We start from the raw sequence: 16,729 nt of genomic DNA on the forward strand, positions 1-16,729 counted from the left end.
GGGTCCTGTGTAAGATTTTTGATGGGAAGTTCAATTCTCAGCTGAATCTGGGTTTTAATCATTACTCTAACAACAGAGCCAGACGTTGCTGCCAAAGTGCCAGGGCCAAATCCAGCCCAAACAGAGATGACCTTGTGATATTACTACAGGGAAGTTGTGGCTGTGAGATCAGCCTCCTGACCTGACCAAGATTTTGCAGAAGGTGTACTACTTAGAATTTTTTAGGCAGCAAATAATGGAAATTCATTCCTAATGTGTTGAGCAAATCAAACAAACAAAACCCCAAAACATAAAAGAGGACAGTAGACCTATTGGCTCACATAAATATGAAGCTCAGGAGTAGGCTTGCTCCAGGAATGGCTAGGTCCGAGCACCCAAATCAAGCCACCAACAATCTGTCATGTTACTACACTGCCTTCTTCTGTGTCAGCTTTTCTCTCAGGTGACTCTATTCATGCAATAACAAGAAGGCTCCCAAGAGTTCCATCCTGACATCATCTGCCCTCCCCAAAATAATTTACCTTCCTGGTAGTTCTGGGGAGGTACCAGGGATGAGTCTTATGAGGCTGACTGCATATTTCCCCAACCCTGGAGTTGAGAGCATGGTATCAGCCACATAGGAACTCCATGAACTGACAGTGGAGGTAGGCAGTCTCCCAGAGGAGAAAAATGGGAGTTGCAGAACTGGTAGTTGCAAAACTGTAATCAGTGAAAAATGGAGACACACATATCCTGTGACGTGAACTCAGGAGTTTGATGTAAAAAAAACCCCAGACTTCCTAATGTGACCCCTAGGCCAGAAGCTGATGTTTCATCCAGCCTTGAAGGACATATGATTTATTAAGAAACAAGTATTTTCAGGAAGAGGCTAGTTGGGAGGGATGCAGATACCTTCAACTGATTTGGGTCTCCGCTCCCTCCCCTTTTGGCCTTAGCTTTGGAGACAGGATTTCCTGGAGCTGGGGCTGCTGCTGTGGGGCTGGCTATCAGACACACTCTGAGACCTCTGGTCAAGGCCACATGCTGCCAGAAAGGACAGACATTTGCAAGAATGCAGTACTGAGGACAAGAGAGAAGGGTGCTGAATTGTGGTTAGAGCTTCCCACCAAAATACTAGAGAATAGTGGTGAGAAAGAGGGAGAGAGATGGCAAAACTTAAGGGGTTTAGACTCTAGCAGTAGGAATCAAACATGGATTCAAAAGCCGCAAATCATTGTCTCCATCTCTGTACAAAAATGATGAGTGCTACTTAAAGGCTATACAGTGGTAAGGGGAGACCAGGATTTGCATAACTTAGAGATACCAGGAAGGAGAAAAGTGTTCAACACAGGCATTAAGATCAAAGAGGTCTGTGCTACGAGCCATTACCTACAGGACAAGATATGCTTGACTTCAGTATGGAGGCTCTGGTCCAGCTAGAGCAAGTGTCCTTGGTGCAACCAACAGGAAAATTTCACTGGGAGAAAAAAAAAGCCCCACGTCCTGCCATGCAAGTGTAAGTAAGTTTGATCCCCAGTACCAAAAAAAAAAAAAAAAAAACCAAGGGATATGCATTCTCTATGCTGGATAATCTTTCCTCCTCTGCTCTTCCCTGCTCTCTGGCCCATGAAGCTGACCTCTATAGATATGTATGCTTCTAGCTTCATGTTGGGTTTGGCCACTTACCTAGTACAGCCCATTTTCCCTGTCACACAATGTGCCAATCACCAAAGCAATGAGTTTTGCAAAAGAAAGATAGTTTATTCACAAAGCAACCAAGTGTGAAGAGGCAGGAATCTCAAATCTCAATCTTGTCTCTCCAAGGATGGGGTTTGGGGATATTTAGGGGGTAAAGAAACAAAGTGATCTGAGGCATGGGGAAGGTAACTGGGGGTAAGGAAAGGGGCAGTAATCAGTGGTCTGAAAATGCCTGGCCAAACACTGTAGTTCTTTGTAAAACGCTTGTTCAGAAGACGACAGTGTTAGCATGCTCAGAGGATGGACATCCTCTGACATCCAAAGGTCACCTACCAGACAATTGTGCAGGCCCTAAATGAGGGGTAGGTGATTTAAACCAATTTGGGCTACCTCTAAACAACTTAGACAACGTTACCATCCTGTTCATATAGCAGAGAGTTATCTACAGCAAAGCTTAGCAAGGTGACCCCTAAAGTTGATGATAAAAGCAAGTGAAGCTAAAAAATTCATTCAGGGTTCCCCCTGGGTACAGAAATACCCAGCTAGTGATCATAGGGAGGGAGAAGAGTGAGGTCAGGGCACTCATTCCCCTGAGCCTCTTTTCTCTTTTTTGGTACTAGGGATCGAACTCAGGACCTTGCTCTTGCAAGGCAGGATGCACCACGGAGCTGCATCCCCCCACAATCCCCCAATCATCTTCTGTGGCCCTGTCTTGATCTGGCTCTGTCCCTCAACTAAAGGTCATTAAATCATTCTCTTTATGGATTCCGATAATTGTTCCCTCTTCTTGGCCATTCAGGCCTAGAGGTGGTGACAGTTTGGCTGCTACTGGCTCCAGGTTATTGTATTTGAAGATCTTCTGTAGTTTGCAAATAATGTTTTTATAAGCAAAATGTCTGTCCATTTTTATGTTTCTTGTTGGAACCCTGAATGATACTGTCCTTGAAATTCTCCCTCTTGGTTAGGATAATTTGGGAAGAACAAGCTGAGATCTTGGCTGGCCTCAGGGAATAAGAATAAAAGCAAGCAGCAGAGTTGTGGTGTGTGTGTGTGGAGGGTTACTGACTAGGGAACCTGAGGGAATCCGCGGGAGAGTACAAACTGGAAGGCACTGACTACCGGAAGTTTCTTCAAAGCTTCTTCAACCTAAAGCCCCAGGCTTACCCTCTTCCACTGGGCAGACGCTGGTCACTAAGAGGACTGGCACTTGCTGGCACCTCACACGTTCCTGAACATGCCAGTCGGGTGAAGGACAAACTAGAGAATGCCAAGGACTTAAGAGTTTGACTCACTTAGCGTTTCCTTTCATTGGAACCAGAAAGGCCACCTTGAAGCAAATGTGCCTCTGAGGTGGCTCAGTAAATGCAGTATTTTTCCCTTCAAAGTAGATAGGAAGGACCTCACTGCTGAGGCAGTCAGGGGCCTACTTAGTGTGGGGAGATCAAAGATCCACAGCACGGAGCTGGCTGTTATAGTGCATGCCTATAACCCCAACACTCTGGGAGGCTGAGGCAGGGTGATCAAAAGTTCAAGCCCAGCCTGGGCAACTTTGCAACTTAGTGAAACGCTGTCTCAAAATAAATAAAATTTTAAAGTAATGAGAATGTAACTCAGCACAAAGGCCCTGGGTTTGCTCAGTGCAGGGGGTGCGGTATGAATAAATATGGGCACAGGTCTTGTCTCTGAGGGCAGAAGTGAATGAGAGGAATCCAGACCCCAAACTTCCACCAGCCCCCAGGGCTTTTAATGAGAATGCTTCCACATGTTAACTAATGGTGGCTCCAAATCTCCCATGTTTTTCTTTCCCATCAAATCCAAGTGTATGATTGGGGCAAGGCTGGGGGAAAGAAGTGTCTAAAAGATGCCTTGAAGGGGCCTGGGATTTAGTGGTGCCGCTGTCTGCCTTGAAAACACAAGGTCCTGAGTTCGAACTCTCGTACCAAAAAAAAATGAATGAATGAATGAATAAAATAAGTAAGTAAATAAATAAAAGACTCTTTGAACAGACTGGGGAGAGGTTCCTGCAGGAAACAGAGAGGGGCTTCTCCTAGTGGAAGCTCACCCAGCTAGAACCCTGCAGGTTCAGGGTTCAGCTAGGCCCTGCTGGTGGGAATAGACACAGGGAGGAAGCAGGGCTGTGAGTAGGAAGGACCTGGGAATATCTGTGAGCCAGAGAATTCTGAAGGTGTGAGTCCCACGGTGGAGCTTACATCAGCAGAGCTGTCAGGACCAGAGTATGGTGGACCTGAGAGGAAAATACCACTCACACTTTCCATAGCCCCATGTGAAAGAGCATGGGGGTTGGACGAGGGGCAGGAACCAAGAGAGCCAGACAGAAGCCACTGGGCAAAGCAGTAGTACACAAAAGGCCAGCCTCCTTGTATCTGTAGGAGTCCTTGGCAAGGGGCTGGAGTCCTTGGCACGGGATTGGAAGGGACAAAATAGAGCTGAACCGCCACCAAGAACAACACACATGTAAACCGCAGTAGAAACGGCCACTTCACAGACCACCTAGGGCAGACAGAGGCAAAGTAAGGCTAGGGACTCCTATGTGCAGCACAGTGAAGTAGGCCTGTAGGAGATCGTGCCGTCTCTTCCCCAGCCCCAGGACTTAGTGACCCAAAAGAGCACAGTGTGGCACTGGCATAGTAGGTCCCATTCCCATACCAAGCCCCTGAGTCACTATTTTAACTCGGAGGGAATAGTATTGCTATGAAACGGAGTTTTAAACTGAATTGATGTAAGTTTTATTAACTGAATAAGACTAGGAAATGTCACACACTTTATTAGTTTTTTTTTTAAAGAAGAAAGAATAAAGCGAGTGACTAAGAAGGAAAAAATAGAAAAAAGAAGGAATTTTTCCCTGCATCTACCTCAACAAGTTAGAATTCCTGACAACCAGCTGCAACAAAAACGTGGCCAGGGGCCTTGCATCTCCACCAGGGTCCACTGGGTTGCACCCCAGCAACCCCAGGAAGAGGGAGCATCTGTGAGCCAGAATGCCTGCAGGTCTGAGATTCACTCTGATTGGGCCATCTTGGGTCACAAGGCCACTCCTGAGCCACTCACTGTGGCTGAAGAATGGAATGTACTGATTGGTCAAGCCCAGTGTGTATTTCTGCCCCTGGAGTTGACTTTCCTGGAATCACCAGTGTTCCCAAAAGAAAAAGGGGAACTGCAGAGAAAAGGAAGAGGGGTGAATGTGGTGAAATATTGCAATGGGGATTTTACCCATTCCATCATCTGACAGCATAAAGTTCCTGTCTCAGGAGGAGATTGGAACTAAATCTAAAATTTCAAGCTTTTCACACTTTTTAGAATAATAGCCATTAATGTTAAATGGTGGGCCCAGAGTAAAAGGGCAGAATTAAATATCCTTGCAGTAAGGAAAGGGGGAGTAAAAAAGAAAGAAGGGTTAAAGATTAGAGCAAAGGCATAAATAGGGTCCTGGAACTTGAAGGCTGGAGAGGGGGCATCAAAATGGAGAACTGGTCAACTCTGGGAGAAAACTCTTGTCTGATAGGGATTTTCTGAAGAGAAATTGTGAAAATGAAAGAAGCCCTCCCCCATCCGTTTTTAATACCTATGTGAAATCTTTAGGGGGTTTTTTGTGGGGGGTTTTGTGAGACAGGGTCTCACTATGTAGTTGAGACTGACCTAGAACTCACTATGTAGCCCAGGCTGGTCTTGAACTCACAGCGATCCTCCTGTCTCAGCCTCCCGAGTGCTGGGATTACAGGCACGCACCACCACTCCTGGCTTTAGTTTAAAAATCAGTTATTTCTCCTGTCACAGGCCAGAGTGGAGAGACATTAAGTGCAAGTGGTACCTAGATTGAGACCTGGAACAGAAGGAAGACATTATTAGAAAAACGAGAAAACTCCAATTAAAGTGTGGAGTTTAGTTAATGGTAATGGACCAATAAAAGTTTCTTGGTTGTGACACTGGTAAACACCAATAACGTAAGAGGTTAACGGGGTTGGGGGAGGAGATTGAATGACCGATATAATGGGATCTCTCTGTGCTACCTATATGACTTTTCTGTAAACCTAAAATTTTTCAAAATAAAATTTATTTTTAAAAGACAGTTTCAGCCTGTCACCTATGGTGGAGTAGATTCCTTTCTCCTGTGTGGAAGAGCATTGCGGGGGTCCTGGTTGCACTGCTATGGTACAGGAGTAGAAGAGAGAGCCACCTCACTAACTCCTTCAGGATTCTGTAACCTGGAGTGACCCAGTGTCACAGAGGGCCTGGTACATGACAGGCACCCAGGGGAGGTTAGTAGTTTTTAACCTCACAATGTGCCTGCCTTTTCCTGTGGTCCCACATCTCCAAGGTCCTTCTCCCAGAGGCTTGGCAGTGAAGTAAGTTGCTCAGCCTCTTATAGGAGCTTCTCCACAGGCTGAGAACCGCAGCACTGGGGCTAGCCGGTCTGGGGTAGGTTGACTATGCCACTATTGTGTGTGTGTGGACAGCTGAGATGACTGTGCTGGACCCTAGGCTGACTCACTTTATTTAATTCCCACATCAGCCTGAAAGGATACATACAGACTGCTGTCATTTGTTTGTTTGTTTTTTGGTACTGGGGATCGAATTTGGGTCCTTGCATTTGAGAGGCAGGGGTCGGAACAGACTGCTATCATTTTATAGGTGGGGAAACTGAAGCTGCAGAAGTTGATATCCATTTTCTGTCAGAGTGTCTTTTTGAGACAGATAAGAAATAGAACCAATAACTCTGGGGCCGGGCAGGCTGATAAACAACAACAATAAAAAAAACTAGGAGTACTAGGAAATTAGAGAGGAAAGGTCATTTTGGTGTTCCACGGTCAGTGGACTTTGGAGTCAGGACAGTTTCCAGGAAGAAGGGGGCAAGGACAGCACCCCAAGAAGAGGAAGTAGCACTTAAATGAAAAGCCTAGAATTCTAGCAGTTCATAGCATGTCCATCTGGGTGGCCCGTGAGCAGGATCCACACAGAGTGGGTTGTGACCCAAAACAAAAGAATCAGGGAATGATGGGGCCTTTTCCATCCCACTCCACAGCCCTGCTTCCCCTCAGGATCTGGCCTTGGGATAACATTAGCATTCCACCACGGAGCCAAGGCCTGCCCACTCTAAGCCCTCTTTGTTTCTGTTGGAAGGAGGTCCCCGCTAGGGCCTGTATGGGTCAGAGCTGGGAAGACTCAAAATAGGGCAGAGATTGGAGAAATGTTGAAATACTGTATCTGTTTTGTGCCAAGACCTAAAATGGGACCCAAGGCTCAAAATGACTCAGTCCCTTGGCCTTGGAAGATACTGACTACTGTGGATGCTGTGATGAGCTAGTTCATGAAAAACAGGGCCCAGGGCTGGGGGTGCACAGTAGAGGTTCCCAGCTCCTAGGCCCTAGGAAGACTGCCCTCACCTCTCCATACTACTCCCTGGCTGATAGGGCAGCCTACATGATCAGCAGTCCCAGGGACAGAAGAGCCTCAAGTTCTACATCTGGCTGCTTCCCCAGGAAAACTGGGTTCAGTCTGGGTCCAGTCTGGACAGAAGCCCCTCAGGGCGAATAAGCCTCCTACCTAAGTAGCCCTCTTCCTGCTGGAGGGCAGTGTTTGGGCACAGCTCCATAGGGATGCTGGTCAGGGAATGGCATAATGGCCTCTCTCTGTCCCAAGTGACCTCTGGTAGCCCACATAATGGCTATAAAACTGCCATTTGGCAGCCAAGTGGGACCAGATCAGCTCAGCATGGTCTTATTTTGGCCTTATGTGGTGAAGGTCAGGACACCTCGAGTGTTCTAGTTCCTTCTCGAAGGGCATGCACCATGACACAGCCCTCTGGCTTTTGTGGCAGCTGCTCCTTGCAGCTGTGCAGAGCTTTGAGGGAAAGGAAGCTTCGGGGCAGGTGAGGATACAGGCTTGTGCTCGTGGTCTGCGCCATTCCTCAGGAACTTTCCTCAGACAAGTGCTCTTTCTGTTCATGTGAAACAAGCAAGAAGGGGTCAAGATGGTTCCCTGGAAACCCCACAATTTTAGGGAAGAAAGTTCTAGAGAGACTTGGAGGCCCGTAGGACAACAGTGAGTACTGGAAGATGGGGGAGGAGGGTCTCAGCAGCTTTCAGAGGCTTCTATGAGATGAGGAAGGAAAATAGTGAGGTTGGAGATGGGGGATTGTACCAGGGAGACTGTGGGACCTGAGGTTGGTGTTGAAGGCAGGTGCACAGGGGATCCCATACACAGGGCTTGCCCGGACCTACTCCTGTACCCTGGGTCATCAGAGCCCATCGAGCACAGAGCTCACAGCATCCAATCCATTGCACACAAGCAAAGACAGGTCTATGGGGCAAAGGCATGGGTATCCTAGGTCATCTTCTGTGTCAAGGGCAGAGTCCAGCCTCAGACTAGAGTCCTGCCTCCCAGGCCAGACCATTTTTCACTCATGTGGAGGTAAGTCACTCCTAGCCAGGCACTCCCCTCTGCAGCTGGAGAGAAAAGCAATAACCCTGAGAGACTCTCTGGTACCCCTGCATTATTTCTCAGATAGTGAATGAACATCAGGGCGGGGCAGGGACTTGCCATAGGTCCCACAGTGAGTGAGCAGCAAACCCACCCTCCAGACCCAAATGTCCTGTCCTCCAGCACAGGGCTTCTCACTGTACTAGTATCTCCTAAGGAAAGGAAAGAACAGGGAGAAAGGGAGCCATAGTTACTGAGCACCTATTATATAACAGGTCCTTAACATGCATTGTTTCCAAACCCCCCAGCAGCCCTGGAAGCAGACTTTCTTGCCTGTGTTTGATCAGTCAGAGAACAGAGGTTCAGAGAGGCAAAGCACTTTGCCCAAAGCCACAAGGCTAGTGGACAGCAATGTAGGAATTTAAGCCCAGGCCTGTCCACTTCTAAAATCTGTGCCCTTGTCCTTCCCCAGACTGGCTTGGGTTGGGCCTCAGGATTGATAATAGAAGGGTGGGGGTGTGACTCAGGGACAGATACCAGGCATTGTCCAGGCTCCCAGCTGTCCAATGGCATCAGGAACAAAGAAGAGCAGAAATAACCTTGGAAGAGCAAGGCCCCACCTCCCGCTCACTAGCAGTTTTTTTTTTCTTTTTTTTAAGATACATTGACCCCCACCTGACAAAGCCACACAGAACAAATGACTTAATGGCATGGCTCCTGAGATACTCACTACTAACTATATTCAGGGCACCGTTGCCATCAGAAGCCCATACTCTCAGACTGATTCAAGTATTAGGACACTCACAGTCCTAACGTGAAGGGGCCTCCAGGGCTTCTGGTCTACCTCACTGACTTCCCAGCTGGGTTCATTCCCCCTGCTGTCACACCCTCACTGCCTAGCTCTAGAAGCAGCCCCTTCCATGGAGGATTGCCTTGCTCGTTCTAAGCTAAGATTAGCTTCTGGTGACATCCCCATAATCTCCCCTGAAGCCCAAGGCTTAGCCTGCTGGCCCTGGGATGGCTCTATTAATCTGGGGGAGGATGGTGACTCTACATCTGACCTGCTCTGGGTCTGACTCTACATTGGCAGAGACTGCTGCAGTGCCCCTGAAATCATTCTTAAAGAAAGTACACAAAGCTCCAGAGAAGAGCCAGTTGGTCACCACCCATATTCTAGGCTTTATGTCTCTGTTAATACAGACAGACAAAATCTACCTTTGTGCCAGCCACATTTCACTGCCTTCCTGACATCTCATACCGCAACCTTTTAAATTTAATCCAAGCAGAGTTTTGTATTTCTCTTTTAATTTCCATTGTGGGAATATCAGCAACCCATAGTGGTACAGTGCTTTTCAGTTTACCTGTAGCCCTTTCACCTGCATCATCTCTTTTCATGCTTAGGACAGTTTTTCTGGACCTTGCAGAGATGGCTGATGTTTCTTCTGGGGAGTCTGGCCATGACAGGGGCTCCAGCAATAGCTGCTGAGATGAGCACCAACATTAGGCAGGCAGGATCTTTTCCCTGAGGCGTGGTTAATAAAAAGACCATGGGTTCTCAGAGAAGAAAGTGGCTACATCTCACAGGGAGACCCCACATCTCAGAGCTGCAGATAGGGCTCTGGGAGTGTGACTGGGAGGAGCCAAGGCTGCAGTCTGTCTGTCCTGCTTTGGGTGGAAGCCTTCTTAAGGCAAAAAGTGGGCCAGAGGCTTTTAAAGCACCCCACCAAGCATCTGTGTCCTCTCAAATGAGTTTTGCCAACCCTCTTTCCCTTCTATTTGGCAGAGGAGGAAACAGGCTCAGCCAGGACAGAGCCCAGGTCCCCCACATGGACCCCTAGCCGAGGATGGTCAGCAAACCAGAACCAGGCTGGAACTGTAGTCTATCCTGAGCTCCTTGGGTGGCTTGAGGAAAAGACCTGTGCCCTGAAACTCCTGTTTGTCCAGGGAGATGGGCCTTCAATTTTTTTGTGAGGTTATTTGGGCAAGAGGACTCCGGGAAGGCTGAGGGTGGAGATTCAGGCAACCTGCCTGTGAGCATCATCCTGGGCTGAGCAGTGAACCCATCTCACACTCCTGTTTCTGGGCCTGGGTTGTTCAAGAGTTGGGTCTGGCTGAAGATCAGAAAGAAAGCCCTATTCCAGCCTGGAGGCTGGGCTTGAGGGTGAGTCCAAGCAAAACTTCCACACAAGGGTCCATTGTGGTCCCTCCGTCTGGCCCTGGGCTCTGCCAGCCCTTCCGGCTCCCGGAAAATGTTTCCCTTCTGGCAACTCCCAGAGCAGCCTGTTCTTGGCCAACATGCCAACTGGCCCCACACCCAAACTCTCCCACCCAGCAGCTCAAAGCTTAGTCCAGATGTCATTTCACACTCAGGGTCTCTGAAAAATAGGGGAATGGACACAGGCCACAGCAGCACACTAGGACCAGATCGGGTCCAGAACCTAGTACCCTGGCTAGGTGTTTCAATTCTGCTGCCAACAGATGGCAGCAGGCTTTAGATTCTGAGAGTGAAAGGGACTGTCCCATCCTGTGGCCATCTGGAAGAAATGACTGATTCTTAGGTGGCTGCTTGCCCTCCATCTCAAGAGACTGTGGGCTCTCTGGGTTCAGCTCTGTCGCCTGGTATGCTTCCCTCTGCATTCGGGGGTTGTAGGATCCCCTCTGTTGATCCAGTCCTGACATCCTGAGATTTTAAGCCAGGGATGGATGCACTTAATGGGGTCAGGAGAAGCAGCTCTGGATTTGGGGGCTTTGACCCTCTACCTGATTGAGCACCAGAGACTTTGGAACGGATCAACCAAACTTTCCCTGGGTGGACAGCGCCACCTGGGGCCCAACTGATAGAACTTGCTTGAGTCCTGCTGGTGATTCCGACGCCGACCTTCACTCTCTAAGGGAACTCCACGCAGCTCTGAGCTAGGCGCTGGGAATAAAGAGGGCTTTCAGACATGAGGAGGGAATGGCCACAGAGAGTAGCCACTCGTGATGAGATGCTGTGACCGCAGAAAGCTCAGGGCAGAGGAGGGTGTCTCAGCCTGCGGGACCGTGGAAGGGAAGAATCAGCATCATTAACAATTCTCATTTCTGGGCCAGGTCCTATACAGGCCATGGGAACCCTCAGACAATCCATTAAGACTTGATAGGGGAGGGGAGTGTGCATTTGAACTTGCAGCCAAGGACTCAGAATTGGTTCTTGGAGAATGGTAATGATTTTCCTGTGGGCAGGGGGAACTCTGGGCTTGGAAAGTTATGGAAAGGCATGGAGGAACGAGTGAGTATAAGTATAAGAAGTTATGAGTGTAAGGAGGAGAAAAAGGAGGTGCAAGGGTAATAGGGGACATAATTATGGTAATAATATATTATACACATTGAAAACCCCCAAGATGTGTGAAACTAGGGGGAAAAGAGGTAAAGGGAGGTGATAGGGGAAAAAAGATTAAAGTATGTTATGCCAAAATTAAATCCATTATTCTGTATAACCAGTATGCACTAATAAAAATGGAGGATTTCTATGCCAGAAATGAATTGCTCTTCAATAAATGATCTTTAGACTTTAAAAAGAAAATAAAAAGATTGACAGTTACTAGGATGAAGAGAAAGTACCAGGATATGAGGACAGAAAAGTCACAGCTCTGGGTACTAGTGGCCAACTGCTTCTCTGCAGTTCTCCTTCCCCACTCCTGTCTTCTGCTTTGCTCCTCTATGTCCTAGCAGATACAGAATCTGGCTTCCAACTTCAATCCCATCCCCTTTGTCTGCCTTTCCAGTGGGGCTCTTGATTCCTCCAAGTGGGCTAAGTCAGGCAGCTCACATTGATCTTAGGGGACAGCATCCTATGATCTCCCAGGCTTCAGGGAACACAGGCACAGCCCTTGGACCTGGGGAAGGATCTCTAGGCCGCTATTTTCTTATTCTCAGGTTCCTCAGCTATAAAACCAGGATAATAATAATGCTTGCCTCGAGGGAATGTAGTGAGAATTCAGGGAGAAAATGCATATAAAGCCACTCACTCACACCTCGATAGCATGGATTGATGCTAGGTAAACTGCCCTCCCCACCCCCTTTGGTATATTTCTTCTCAAGGGGAGCAAAGGCTCAAGATCTTGGTGCCATCATATTGCCCACCTCCAGCTTAAGGTCTCTCTGTCTACCTTTCCTGAGCCCAGAGAGGCTTCACTGTATGTGCAGCAGGGGGGTTGTTTATAAAAAAGGATTTTTAGTAACAAAATATTCAAATTCAAAAGTATACAGTGAGAAAATGAGCATCCATGTGTTCTGCTAAATTTAATAATTTTCTTTTTTCTTTTTTTTTACTTTTTTGGTACTGGTGATTGAACTCAAGACCTTGCGCTTGCGAGGCAGGCGGCAGAACCATTGAGCTAAATCCCCAGCCCTTAGATTTAATAATTAATATTTTGTGTTATTTTCTTTATCAAACTCTCTCATTGAAGAAAATAATTGTACCTTTTAAAAGTAAGTTGCAGATCTGACACTTAATGACCCTTAATACCTGCGCATGCAGCTCCTAAGATTTTTGCCTACATAACCACAGTCACAATCCTAAATAACAATAGTTCTACACGGTATTATGCACATTAATATTTCTTCCAGTTTCCTTTGTTGTTTTTTCTTTTAGCAGTACCTAGGTCCTTGCACAAGGTAGGCAAATGCTGTACCACTGAGCTATACTCCAAGCTCTTTTTAAAATTTTATTTTGAGACCATCCAGCTAAGTTGCCCAGGCTGGGCTTGAACTTTTGATCCTTCTGCCTCAGCTTGCTGAATATCTGGGATTATAGGCACATACTCCTGTACCCAAAAAGTTTTATGATTTTAGTTCTTTTTTTTCTTTTATTGAGTTTATTGGTACATTTTAGGTATACCGTACAATTACATTCATTATTGGGATCTTGTACCTTTACATGACAGGTCTTGGTTCTCATTTCTTTCCCCTTGTCGATGCCCTTCCTTCACCCCCTCCACCCCTCCCCATTTACAAACATTTTATTTCCATTTCATCATATTTTTTTCTTTTCCCTTATTACCTTTCCCCTATCCTTCCCACTTTCCCTACACCTTTAGCCCTTTTCTTCCCATTTCACATAGTCAATGATCTCATTAGGATCTTAAATACTATTATAGTTCATTCACAGCAGAGAAACTATTCGGTATATACACATGCGTGACTTATCTATTTCACTTAGGAGTATATCCCTAATATGTATCCATTTTTCTATGAATGACTTTAATTTCTCATTCTTTATGGCTGAGTATTTTAGCTCTTATATTTAGGTATTTGATTCAGTTTGAGTTGTTTTTTATATTGTCTGAAGGAAGCACCCAGCTACATAATCTTCCATGTGGCTAATCAACTGTCCCAGCAAAAGAGAGTTAAGAGGATAAGAAATGCAGGAAGCCTGCCCCTCCTGGGATGATGCCAAAGCCTTTGACTGGCAGCTGGGAGAAAAAGGATTCCTGTGTTTCTGTCTGGAATAGAATTTCTATTGTGCTGAGCTGGATGGGGAGTGGGGGCAGGAAAGGAGTAAAATGTGACTCAGATACCACAGTCTCTTACTGTTCTACTGAGATTTAGATTTTCTTGAGTAAATGTTCCTTCATTTACTACATGCCCTTAGGACAATTTCCAGGGTACCTATATCTGTATCAATATTAGTATAGATATAAAATTATATACATATGATTTAAATAGTTATAGTTCCATTGGGAGAGTATCTGATGGGTCTGCAGACTTCCCCATGCCATAATTTTGGAAGATGTCCAACAGTTCACTCCATTTTGCTAAGTAGTATACCACTGTATATATGCATCATCATTTGTTTATTCTTTCATCCAGTGCTTTTGGACATATGCTGTATCTCAAGTAAATACCTAGAAGTAGAAAGGACAAGTTATAAGGTAGGCTATTGATTCTTCTCTCTCTCTCTTTTTTTTTTTTTTTTTTTTCAGTACCAAGGATTGAACTTGGGACCTTGAGTTTGTGAAGCAGGCAGTAGAACCACTGAGCTAAATCCCTGGCCCTATAATGTAGGCTAATGCTCAGTTTTTTAAAGAAACTCCAAAACTTTTTTCCACAGTAGTTGTACCACTTTATATTCCTACTAGCAGTACATGAGAATTCTAGTTACTCCACATCCTCAGCAATACTTGGTATGGTTAGTCTTTTTAATTTTTAGCCATTTTTACAAATCGTGGTATCTCATTATTGTTTTAATTTTAGTCTCCCCAATAGCTAAGTGTGTTTAAGTATCATTTTATGTGTTTATCTGCTAGCCACATATCTTGGTGATGTTTTCATTTGTTTGTTTGTTTGTTTGTTTGTTTGTTTGTTTGTTTTGAGACCAAGCCTCACTATGTAGTCCAGACTGGTTTTGAACTCATTGTGTAACTCAGGCTGGCCTCAAGTTTGCCTCAGTCTCTGGAGTGCTGGGATTTCAGGTGCGCGCCACTACACCTGGTGTTCACTCATTTTGTTTGGATGAATTATTTTATTATTTTTTAATTTTGAGAATTTTTTGGGATACAAATCTTTTTTAGCTATGCGATTTTCAATAGTTTCTCCCAGTTGATGACTTGTCTAACAATGTCTTTCTAAAGGCAGAAATTCCTCGTTTTGATGGAGTTCAGCTAATACTTTCCATTTATAGATCATGTTTTTTATATTGTTTTGGTGAAATATTCAAGGGGGTTAGGGTTACCTAATCTTACCACAGAGAGTTTGCTTCTTTGTTTAGTGTCCCTTGGTTTACATCATAGACATGATTTTATAACTTGTCTTTTTGTTTGTTTGTTTCTTTTGTACTGGGGATTGAACTCGAAACCTTCTGCTTGTGAGGCAGACTGTGGAACCACTGAGCTAAATCCCTGGCCCCATAAATCTTGCCTTTTCAAAACTTCAAATCTATGAAAAAGGCATAGTGCCATAAACATCTACTTGCACCAATTGTTAACATTTTCCTACATTTGCTCTATCATCCTGGACACCTTTTCTCCCCAGAAACATTTACAGGATTTTATAGCACCAACTTTTTGCAAGGTCTAACCGAAATGTCCTGGAAATGTTCCAGAAAACAGAAAGAGCTCAAATAAATAACCCAAACCTCAAACTTCTAGAAAAGAAGAGCAAGTTAAACCCAAAACATGTATAAGGGAGGAAATTTTAAAGATTGGAGCAGAAATTAATGCAATAGGGTCTAAGAAAACAATACAAAGAATAAATGAATTAAAGAGTTCATTCTTTGAAAGATTAAATAAAATATGTGACATAGTGAGCCCCATCCTTGCTGCGTTGCCTTGGCAATAGTCTGGAGAGCAGATGACACCTAGTGATTTGTGGGACTGTGCCAGGTCTGGGCCACTCTTTCCCAGCTCTTAAGACCTTGAAGCCCAATTGACCTGGTGTTTCATGAAACAATCATCGAAGAACTAACCAAACATAAAGAATGGAGTCACTAAAATGAAAATATAATACAAGATCAAAAAGATTTTGTTTTTAGAAAGTTCAGTGGCCTTCATTTAAAATCTATGGAAATTTTTCAATCTTTTATCTATCTTAGAGTATGCATTTTCTGAAATAATTTTATTATAGATATACATCAACTTCAAAGTTGCATAAAACTTGCATTAATCAAATTTGATTTCCATGGAAATCAGATAAAGAGTCTCCCAGATACTGAATTTTGGAATGGATTAAAGACTCTAAAACTCCTCTATCTTCATGACAATGGGTTTGCAAAGTTGAAAAATTTATGTGCATTATCTGCCTGTCTAACACTCGTTACTCTCACCATGTTTCATTGCCCACAAAGCCTTAAAAAAAGGATATAGACATGTTCTTGCTAATAGTATATGGACTCTCAAAGCTCTGAATCATCATGTGACTTCTGATAAAGAAATAATTCAGAACTGGCATCTTCCTGAAAGATTCAAAACATGTAATGGCCGACTTTTCTTTAACTTCTGCCCTGCTTTGAGAAAAGGAAAAACCTATGAGGATGAGATTAATAGTGTTAAATATATTATTTTAAGAATTAATATAATTCTGTCTCTAACCTACCAGTTTTGATCAAAGATGGAATACATGGCTTCTTAGTTAGACATTTCAGCCATTCGTTTTTAATGTAAAAAGCAGCAGAAGAAAATTATTAGACTGTGAAACAAAATGGGTTTACATAACCAAAGAGAATGAAGACAAAGTGTTTAAGGATATCTTTTCCAAGCCTGAAACTAATAAAAAGGAAAACTTGCACGTTAGAAACATGGTAAAACAAAATTATGGGTCAATTTTCACTGAAGTAGCCTGGCTTTTCATCATTGTCAAAAGGAATTGTGCACCCCATTCCCTGGACAACAGGATGATTGCCTGTCTTAGGACACTGGGGGAATCAGCTGTACACAAGATAAGTACAAAGTTGAAAAGAAAAGCACTCATCCTAATTCATCTAAGCCAGTAGGAGTAACATACTGAAATTTGCATTAAAGTGTTCATGAAACTACATACATCCTCACACAATAAAACTAATATTATCAATTTCCAATTAGATGAAAAGTATCATCACAAAATTACTGCTTTGCAAAAACTACTAGCACAAAACTTTGTA

General features: G+C 44.7%; 1 pseudogene; it reads left to right on the forward strand.

Moving 5' to 3' along the window:
* Positions 1–11,371: 11,371 nt before the first annotated feature.
* On the forward strand, positions 11,372–16,422 carry LOC109117385 (annotated as a pseudogene).
* The last annotated feature ends 307 nt before the right edge of the window (positions 16,423–16,729 follow it).

The sequence above is a fragment of the Fukomys damarensis genome, unplaced genomic scaffold (genome assembly GCF_012274545.1).
Source record: "Fukomys damarensis isolate Sample0158 unplaced genomic scaffold, DMR_v1.0_HiC HiC_scaffold_16, whole genome shotgun sequence".
Lineage (NCBI taxonomy): Eukaryota > Metazoa > Chordata > Mammalia > Rodentia > Bathyergidae > Fukomys > Fukomys damarensis.